Here is a 9,419-nt window from a genome sequence, read left to right as displayed (position 1 = left end):
AAACATCTTACTGAGTAGACATTGTTAGACTTTTAATATATTGTTCACTAAAGTATTTTGAAACCAGAAACATGAGTAGACATTGTTAGACTTTTAATATATTGTTCACTAAAGTATTTTGAAACCAGAAAACTCATGTGTGAACAATATATTAAAAGTCTAACAATGTCTACTCAGTAAGATGTTTACTAACAATGTCTTTAAGTATTTTGAAACCAGAAACATGAAGAATGAATTCTTTAGAAACTAGTCTGAGCTTGTGATCATTTTTTCATATAATGACTGGACTACCAGGCTTGAATAGTAACCAGGGTAAAGCACTTCTAGTCTCTAACAAGTAATGCTCCTCTCCAAGCAGTGCCTTCATTAAACCACCATTAACAATAATAGCAAACGCTGTTAGTACAATACCCTGCATCTAGGTTATGGTCTAATAGCAAACACTGTTAGGGTTAGTACAATAACCTCCATCTAGATTACGGTCTTAAACTTGACTTGCCTGATTTAAATGACTGAAGTAATAAAGAAGCTAAATACCTTTTTTCTTTTCTAACATTTCTCCACATTGAGATTCAAAATAATCCCAACATGCCACTCATCTATATGCTTGGTGTTTGATTATTATCCATTTGTGTTTGGTATGTGGCCCATTTAATTCTGCCTGTGCTCTGTTTGTATCTTATATGGTTGTTTTTAGGATATCTGTGTTTTGTTTGTGTCTGTCTTTGGTACACAGCCGTCTGTCTATAGTTACGTTGTATCTTTACAGTAAGTTATCTGCAGTCCGTTTGAGGCTTCCTGTGGTATGCTTATATCTTTTGTAATCTATTTGGTATACTTTTGTTTTAATGTGTCTGTATACTAAATGTTTGTGGCAGTTTGTAGTACGTTAGTATTTGTCCTTGATCGCTTTACGTATTCATTACCCCACCGACCCTGCTTTTTATTGTACGTGTACAGATGATTAATGTATTGTACGTGTACAGATGATTAATGTATTGTACGTGTACAGATGATTAATGTATTGTACGTGTACAGATGATTAATGCATTGTACGTGTACAGATGATTAATGTAGTGTACGTGTACAGATGATTTATGGTACAAAAATTATAAAACGAAACTTTCTTCGGCGAGACGAACAAAATAAAAGTTTAGGGTCAGTGACACATTAATCATCTGTACACGTACAATACATTAATCATCTGTACACGTACAATACATTAATCATCTGTACACGTACAATGCATTAATCATATGTACACGTATAATGCATTAATCATCTGTACACGTACAATGCATTAATCATCTGTACACGTACAATACATTAATCATCTGTACACGTACAATACATTAATCATATGTACACGTACAATACATTAATCATCTGTACACGTACAATACATTAATCTAACCTATTCACGTGAAACCTTATAAGTGTAGTGAGTGTTGGTATAATAAGCCTAAAGTAAAGACATAGTGTGGGATCACCTAGCCCAGAGCCAAGTGCATAAAATTTATCATGAAAGTAAAAATATCGATTTAGTTTTAAACTGAAATTGTTTCTGAATTAAACTATTTTCTGTTGTATCAACAACGTTTTAAATAAAAAAGAACATCTTTAATCAAAGGAGACTCTAAATTAAGAAATCAACAAATGTTTTTTCCAGTTTTGTTGTTTATACATTTGATTTTATACTTTCAGTGCATTGACTAATAACAATATAAGGTTATACTTTTGTTGCTAAGCAACATGACATAAAAGTCACTGCTGGAATGTAGTGCTACCAGAAATGCATTGGCTTTTCTATATATTAGAAGTTGTTAATTTAACTGATTTTTACCAATAAATATTCTATAAATACTCCAGGAATTAATTTCATGGTTGATTTTAATTTTGTTTGGCTCACAAAGGAATTTACCGACGTTTGACTGCCTCCACTGCACTTTTCTGGATGTTGGTCAAACTTGATTTCGTAAAATGTATTTATTTCAGTTAGCTATGAAATGTGAGGTTAGGGCAGGGGTGTGTTGGGGCCGGTTCTCCCGAACCGGTTGTTAAATTTTGATTGGACCACCGAGCCGTTTGTTGATTTTTAACTAATATTTAGCAGTCAATAGATAAATACAAAAAAAACCTTATTGTCCTCACTATTAACTATTATATGTTTCACAAATTAGAACAGATTTATACTGATTTTTCACAGAATTTCGACCTTAATCAGACCCAGTTGTTAAAAAATTCCCAGCACACCCTTGGGTTAGGGTATACTATGGTGTGGGGGTGATAGTACTTGGCCCGTCATTTTTGGATTATAATTTTTTTTATAAGAGAAATTAAGCGGCCAAAAAATTTCATACGTTGCTTGTATAAGAAGTATATGAATATAAAACTTATTTTAATCTATGTTAAAATTTCCTGTTATAGAAACCACACGTATCTTTTTGAAATACTACCTAAATGCGTCGAAATCATTTTAAAGGTTCGTCATGCTTAATTAATACAACATCATATGCCACCTGAGTGGCTCGACAATAAGTTTTCAGGCTGACAACGCGAAAAATCGCGTTTCGATACCCATAGTAGGCAGAGAACAGATAGCCGTAACTAACCGCTTAACAACAACCAAATCAACGTCACCTGAGAACAACCGAAGTGAAACAAACTAGCACGCATGCGCTAAGATATGTACGCCACTTATAACTTTAACCATTAACTATTCATCTGCTATTTATAATTATTACTATGTAACGAATACAATGGGTTATGCGTGACTCAATATGACAGAAGCCATATTTTGTTGTTTAAATTACGTTTAATATTAGACCGTTAAAATATTTCGTGGTTGGTCGCTTGTGACGGAAACGCATCTTGATTATGTTATATTTGTTAAGTGAATTCAAAGCTTTTCGTTAAGAAAACGCTCATAACTATTAAATACAGGGCAAAGGTGAAGTATGCATACACAACAAATAAATTACCTAAACCTGATCAGAAATGCACGAGTTTTGAACTTCGGACCAAGGTGAAGACAACCAGTCGGTAGCATCCGCTGTTTTAAGCGTTATCTTATATTAGGATTGACTGTCACTTTTATAACATACTCACAGCTGAGTTTGATAGCACTACGTGTCCAATCCCCAGGCCGATACAGAGAAAAAGAAATATATTAGGGTCTTACCTATGTCCCCCTGTGGGTCAGTGGTAAGCTTATGGACTTACAATGTTAAAAATTCGAGTTCGATTCCCCGCAGTGGATAGAGCACGGATGTTGCGACAATCATTTGTGATCACACAAAACCTGTACCTTTACACGTGTAAATTGTTAATACACTGTGTGAAAATAGGGAATAGTTTAACACATCCAGTCATAGCTCACTTGTGTAAAAGATGCTTTACACAGGTAAAGTGTTAATACACTGTGTGAAAATAGGGAATAGTTTAACACAGCCAGACATAGCTCACTTGTGTAAAAGATGCTTTACACGGGTAAAGTGTTGTTTGTTTTGTAGTACTTAGTCGATCATGTTTCATGTGTATTCACACTATATAAGACGATTCCCAGAGTGTGAATCCAAATGGTTATCGCAACATGGGACAATTCCATCTTTTACACAAGTGAGCTATGTCTGGCTGTGTTAAACTATTCCCTGTTTTCACACAGTGTACTAACACTTTACCGTGTAAAGCATCTTTTACACAAGTGAGCTATGACTGGACGTGTTAAACTACTCCCTATTTTCACACAGTGTATTAACACTTTACCTGTGTAAAGCATCTTTTACACAAGTGAGCTATGTCTGGCTGTGTTAAACTATTCCCTGTTTTCACACAGTGTACTAACACTTTACCTGTGTAAAGCACCTCATGTTCCGTGTACAGAGAAGGGCAAGTCTCATCTGGGACGTACACATGGCGCTAGAGATTCTCTGATGCTCTTGGCTAGTGGTGTCTAGATTCATTTGTAACTGGGCGCTCAGTTGGTCGAAATGTTCTTGTTCTTTAGCCATGGCGTTCTGAAGACCAGTCACCAAATCTAGTAGTTCCTGTGGAAATGAGAGAGAAGTATATTCTCATAATCAAAAATTCAGTTAAACGTGTTATCAATTGTGTAAAATTATGTTTATTTGAACTTGTAGATTATCATACTTAATAATAAAGTGTAGATTTGTGCTTAACTGCAAACCCAACCAACTCACCACATAAATGTCAGCCCATTCTGGAGTATTCCAAAACAAAAATGGTACATAATTACTTCGGGAGAGATTAAAATTCTGGTTGTCCTAAAGCAGGCAATGTTAAATCAATTAGTAATCGATCAAATTGATAATAGGAACAGATACAATTTCTAGCTTACGATGAGATTAGTTGTGATTTTTTTTTTAGTTTCCTGTTAAGTGTCTGTACGATTACTTACCAAAAATTAATGTAGTAGCAGCTATTCTAAAAGGTGTATTGATTTACCTAAACAAATCGTTTACAATAAGGTTTGCTTCAATGCACAGTTTGATTTCTTTGAAATAAAGCTACACAAGGGCTAGCTGTCCCTAATTTAGCAATGATAGACTAGAAGGAAGGCAGCTTGTCAACACCACCCACCGCCAACTCTTGGGCTACTCTTATACCAACGAATAGTGGGATTGACCCTTACATTGAAACTACCCCAAGGCTTCAACGGCGAGCATGTTTGGTGTGTCGGAGATTCTAAGCCGCTACCCGCAGATTGCGATTGCGCGTCCTGACCACCAGGCCTTCAATCCACGGAAGGAGCTACTATTTATAATGTTTTGGTGGTGGTGGTGGTGTGTGTTTTACAACAATTTTTGTTTAAGTAATGGACATTATACAAATAAGAAACATCGAATTTTCCATGCGAGTGGCATTTAATGCACCATTACTATTCAAATATTGTCACGCGGTTTCTGCTAACATGAGAAAAAAATTGGCACACCCCGATGTCGCGTGATAAACCTTCAAATGTTTAGAGCTATCTTCGAATTTTGGGTTAGCAAACGAACCTTTAAACAAATACCTAATTTATTTATTTACTACTTGAAACCATAGGCGCTGGAGAAGAAGGTGGAACCAAAGGGGCCATTGACCACCCACTTTTTGAAAAGGGGGCCCTAACCCCACTTTTAACAGCAAGAGGGAAATTTTTTCAACGAAACATTTAATAATGCATACATGAAAATTAATGTAACTCTACTCATTTCTGTCTTTCTGTCATCTATTGATAAGAATCCCAATCAAAAATTTTGTTAATCATGACTCTTCAACAGTTTTTTTTACCCCGCTGATGAAACCCTCTCCCCATCGTGCGGTACTTGATTTTCTTCTTCGTTCGGAAAAAAAGTACGAAACATTAATATTCATTCTAACCTTAAAAGCGTAAACACATGTTACTTACTCTGATATTCATCCTGTTTATAGCTTCTTCAAACTTATTTTCATCGCTAATCAACAGCTTTTGAAGAGTTTCAAAATCCAGCCCAGACATCTGCAACACAGAAAATATGATACTTATTAAGACTGCTTGCAAACAGACACAAACATTGAAATTGATAAGATGTAACACGTGCAATCATAAACAAAATAAACCTAGAAGTCAGACCGGGGATCTGATTCTTGTTTATGGGATTTTCTGGTCATCTGCTCTAGTCACCCCTAATTCTGAAGTGATACGACAGCCAGTTCGTGAGATATTCTTTTACACGCGAATAGTGGGATTGATCGTGACATTATAGTGTCCCTACGGCTTGAAAGGGCAAGCCTTTTCAGCGACGGGATTCGATCCCACCCTACTCATCAAGTTGTGCCAGGCCTTTTGAGGTTCTGGATTACTTTTAGGTGTATAATAAAGTGTATTTTTTAATTTGGTACTTGTAATTACAACAAATTTACCCACATAACAAAGTATTGTTTAAACGACATTCCTGAAATCAGTTATGAATGCATTCTTTACAAACAAAAATATTAATTTTATCCGCTAATGTTTAAAAAAGTTAAATCCCACCCCCCTTTGCCGAGAGATGGTACACGGGATCCGGAGATGAATCCCAGTACAAGCGGATGAGAATAGGGATACATCCCCCCCTGGACGGGAAGCAGACATCATAGATTAACCGCCAGCTAACAGCTTGTACCCATCGTATAGCTAAGCAGACTGGAACAAATGGGGTAGCATATTGCTCAAAGACACAACAACATGACGTGCCCCAACATGAACTGGCAACCATCCGAGTAAGAGTTCAAAGCGCGAAGTCGCTGAGCCACGCTGCCCCATCCTAGTTGTTTGTTTTTCCCTTCTAAATATTTGCCGAATCATATTTGTTTATTTATCCTTTTCCTTTCTTATTTCCTGATTATAGGGCCCCAACAGTGAGTAGGCGGAAGTCTGCATGCTTATAACGCTAAAAACCGGGTTTCGATACCCTTTTTGGGCACAGCACAGATAGCCCATTGTGTAGCTTTGCGCTTACCAACCAACAGACAAACTTAATCAAGGGCCATTTTCTATTTGTTTGTGCTTTCTTTCTTTTTTCCTTCCTAATTATGGGTCGCTTCCTATTTGTTTGTTTATACTATCCTTTTTAATTTTTAATGGACCCTCGGTGAGACAGGGGTATGTCTCCGGATTTACAACTCTAAAATTCGTGGTTCCATTCCCCGCAGTGACATACGGTAACCCGGTGTGGTCTTGCTCTAAAATCAAACAAACTTCCTAATTATAGGTCTTTTCTTATTTGTTTACTTTCATACTTTCTTCCTTGCTTTCAATCTTTATTTATTTGATATGGTTTGATTTTGTTTTATTCACTTTTCTGATATCCTTTTTTATTACAGGTTACAAAGTTTCAGTTTTTACAATTTGTATCATAAGTCCATTGAAAAAAGGCCTCGTTAACAAACGCCCTGGGTACCTACTACCACTACATTTTTACTAAGTAACTCGGGTGAACGTGATTCTTGGCACGTTACGTAGACTACTTCATTTGTTTCCTGAGGGTAAAAGAATTACTCACCTTAATACATTCAATACTTTCGAACACGTCTTGCCTATAAAATGTTGAAAACAGAAAAAAAATAACGTGGTCAGAATGAACTAGTCACACATCTGCTGTTGTTCTTGATAAATCAGATATTTTCGGGAGTCTGAGAATAAATTACGAAGAAGGTATGTAAACAAACAAATAATTAGGAAGGAGAATGGTAGGAGGAAACAAAAAATAGGAAACGACCCATAATTAGGAAGTAAAAATAAATAAACAAAGGATATGGTCAATAATTAGAAAGGAAAAAAGGACAGAACAAACAGATTAATTATAGAAAAATAAAACGTACACAAAAGCTGCGAGGCAATAATAAGTAAGAAAAGTATATTATTAAGTTAGCTATATTTATTATTTTCTTAATTTCCAGTGGTAATGTATGTAGATAACTTACTTTAATCAGACGTTAATGATAAGAAACACTTGCTCATGAGCTGGAAATACCACCCTGTGGTGTTTTAAGTTAGACGGATTAGGCTTCACATTTATTTTCCAGTACCCCACTCTCTTAGTTGTAAATTAACAACAGTAAACTAGTTCATATTCATACTAGCTTTAATATTGTACGTTTACATGAATTTTTTGTATGGTCGAATAGTTGGTGTTAATAGTAAACAAATTATTTAGTCTCGATTGCTTCCTATCTTTTTATTCACTTCAAGTTTCTTATATCCAAAGTTTCAAAGTTTTCATTTTCTTTCTTTTGTACACAAGTCTATTGAAAAAGATCTGGTTATCTTAAACACCCTCTGTTACTGCTTTTTTACTGAGTAACTCGAATGAACGTGATTCTTAGCATGTTACGTAGACTACTTCATTTGTTTCTCAGTGACCAAGAAAGTCGTGACGTATGGCTTGCTACGTAAACTTGTGTCGATATTTGTCAGTAGCCAAGGTACAAACAATCTTTACCTACTACGCAACTATATCTAATTGTTTTTTTAGTGGTTCAGGTGATCGGGTGATTTATTTCCAGAGTGAGAGTAATATCAGATTATCTTTTTACGTCAAAGTCCTAAAACTCGGTTTCATGTGTTTGTTTTTTCTACTACTGGCAGTCAGAAGTAAACAGCCTAACATTCTTTACCTCGTAACTTGTTAAAATCTGTTTATCAATTCTAATGAACGCATATTAACTACGTTGTTATTCAGCAACAGGGATAGTTAAACACTTCTTGCTTCGACTTTTCTAGGAATCTCATTTTATTAATTGACAATAGTTTCACGGATTTCATGAATAGCCGATTCATGGTAAATGTTATATACATAAGTTTAACTCAAATATTTATATGTAAAGAAACCGTTCTATTAAGTAAACGCAACGGAATTTTTTCTTTGCATAGAAACTACAAAACCTACATCCTTAAACAAATTAAAATATTTACCGTCTAACTGGGAAAAAGGTTTATAATTAATCACTGTGGTACATTATCTTCTACAAGTATAACACCGACAGACATCCTACAGAGATACACGCACCAAGTAATTAGTTGCTCTGATGAAAGAACATATGTACAATACGAGTATATAAAAACCTGAAGTCCATACAAGTATCTACAGCTTCCATAACAAGGCAAAAAATCCCCGAGCTTATAGTTATGGACACTTGAAATCAAGTAGACATAGACAGATTAATCACGATTAGTGTTTGTTTGCTGCAGGATATTTTAAAGGTTTTCCAACTAAAAACTGATGTCTCACTTTACATTGAGATTAATCAACCTGTGGTACAGCTGGATGTGTGTGTAACTTCTGGATCTACAGAGTTTTTGTCAAACAGACTAGTGAACTTTTATAATTTATCTAGATAATATTTGATACTTTATTTCCTTATCACGTATTCATACATTTGGTTTAATACACAGTACATTTTTGTTCAGTGACCATGTAACAATTACCGCGAAATATATACCTAAACATGCCACATACTTAAATGTACAAGGTGCGGTTTGCCCATTATCTTAATTCCGTTTCAATGTCGTGAAATCTGACACCACTTTCTGGAGTTTGCTTTGGAGTCTACAAAACGGGTTTGAAAACTGTATGTCTTACAAAACAACTTTCAGTAAAAGAAAACACAGTAGTCATCGCTTTTGCTACTGTGTAACTCATTGATTTAAGATACATTCACAAATGTTAGCTTTTATATTAGAAACATTAGTCATAAGAAAAAGTTAATAGTGTTAACACAAACTTGTTGGCACCATTATAGCCACCCATATAAACCCACAATATATTCCGTTAAATACGTGCACAGTTAAAACATTAATACCACATTTTATGGCACAGATTTAGATTCAAAAGTTATGACGCAACAATTTTGAAAAATATTATTTAAAGCTATACTCAAATTACTATTTAAAAATG

General features: G+C 35.1%; 1 pseudogene; it reads right to left on the bottom strand.

Annotated features, from left to right (window-relative positions):
- LOC106463700 overlaps nt 1–9,419 on the bottom strand; it is a 141,623-nt pseudogene that overhangs the window by 92,165 nt on the left and 40,039 nt on the right.

Source organism: Limulus polyphemus, unplaced genomic scaffold (assembly GCF_000517525.1).
Source record: "Limulus polyphemus unplaced genomic scaffold, Limulus_polyphemus-2.1.2 Scaffold1463, whole genome shotgun sequence".
Lineage (NCBI taxonomy): Eukaryota > Metazoa > Arthropoda > Merostomata > Xiphosura > Limulidae > Limulus > Limulus polyphemus.
Note: the sequence above shows the minus strand (reverse complement) of the source record. Positions and strands in the feature narration are given on the sequence as shown.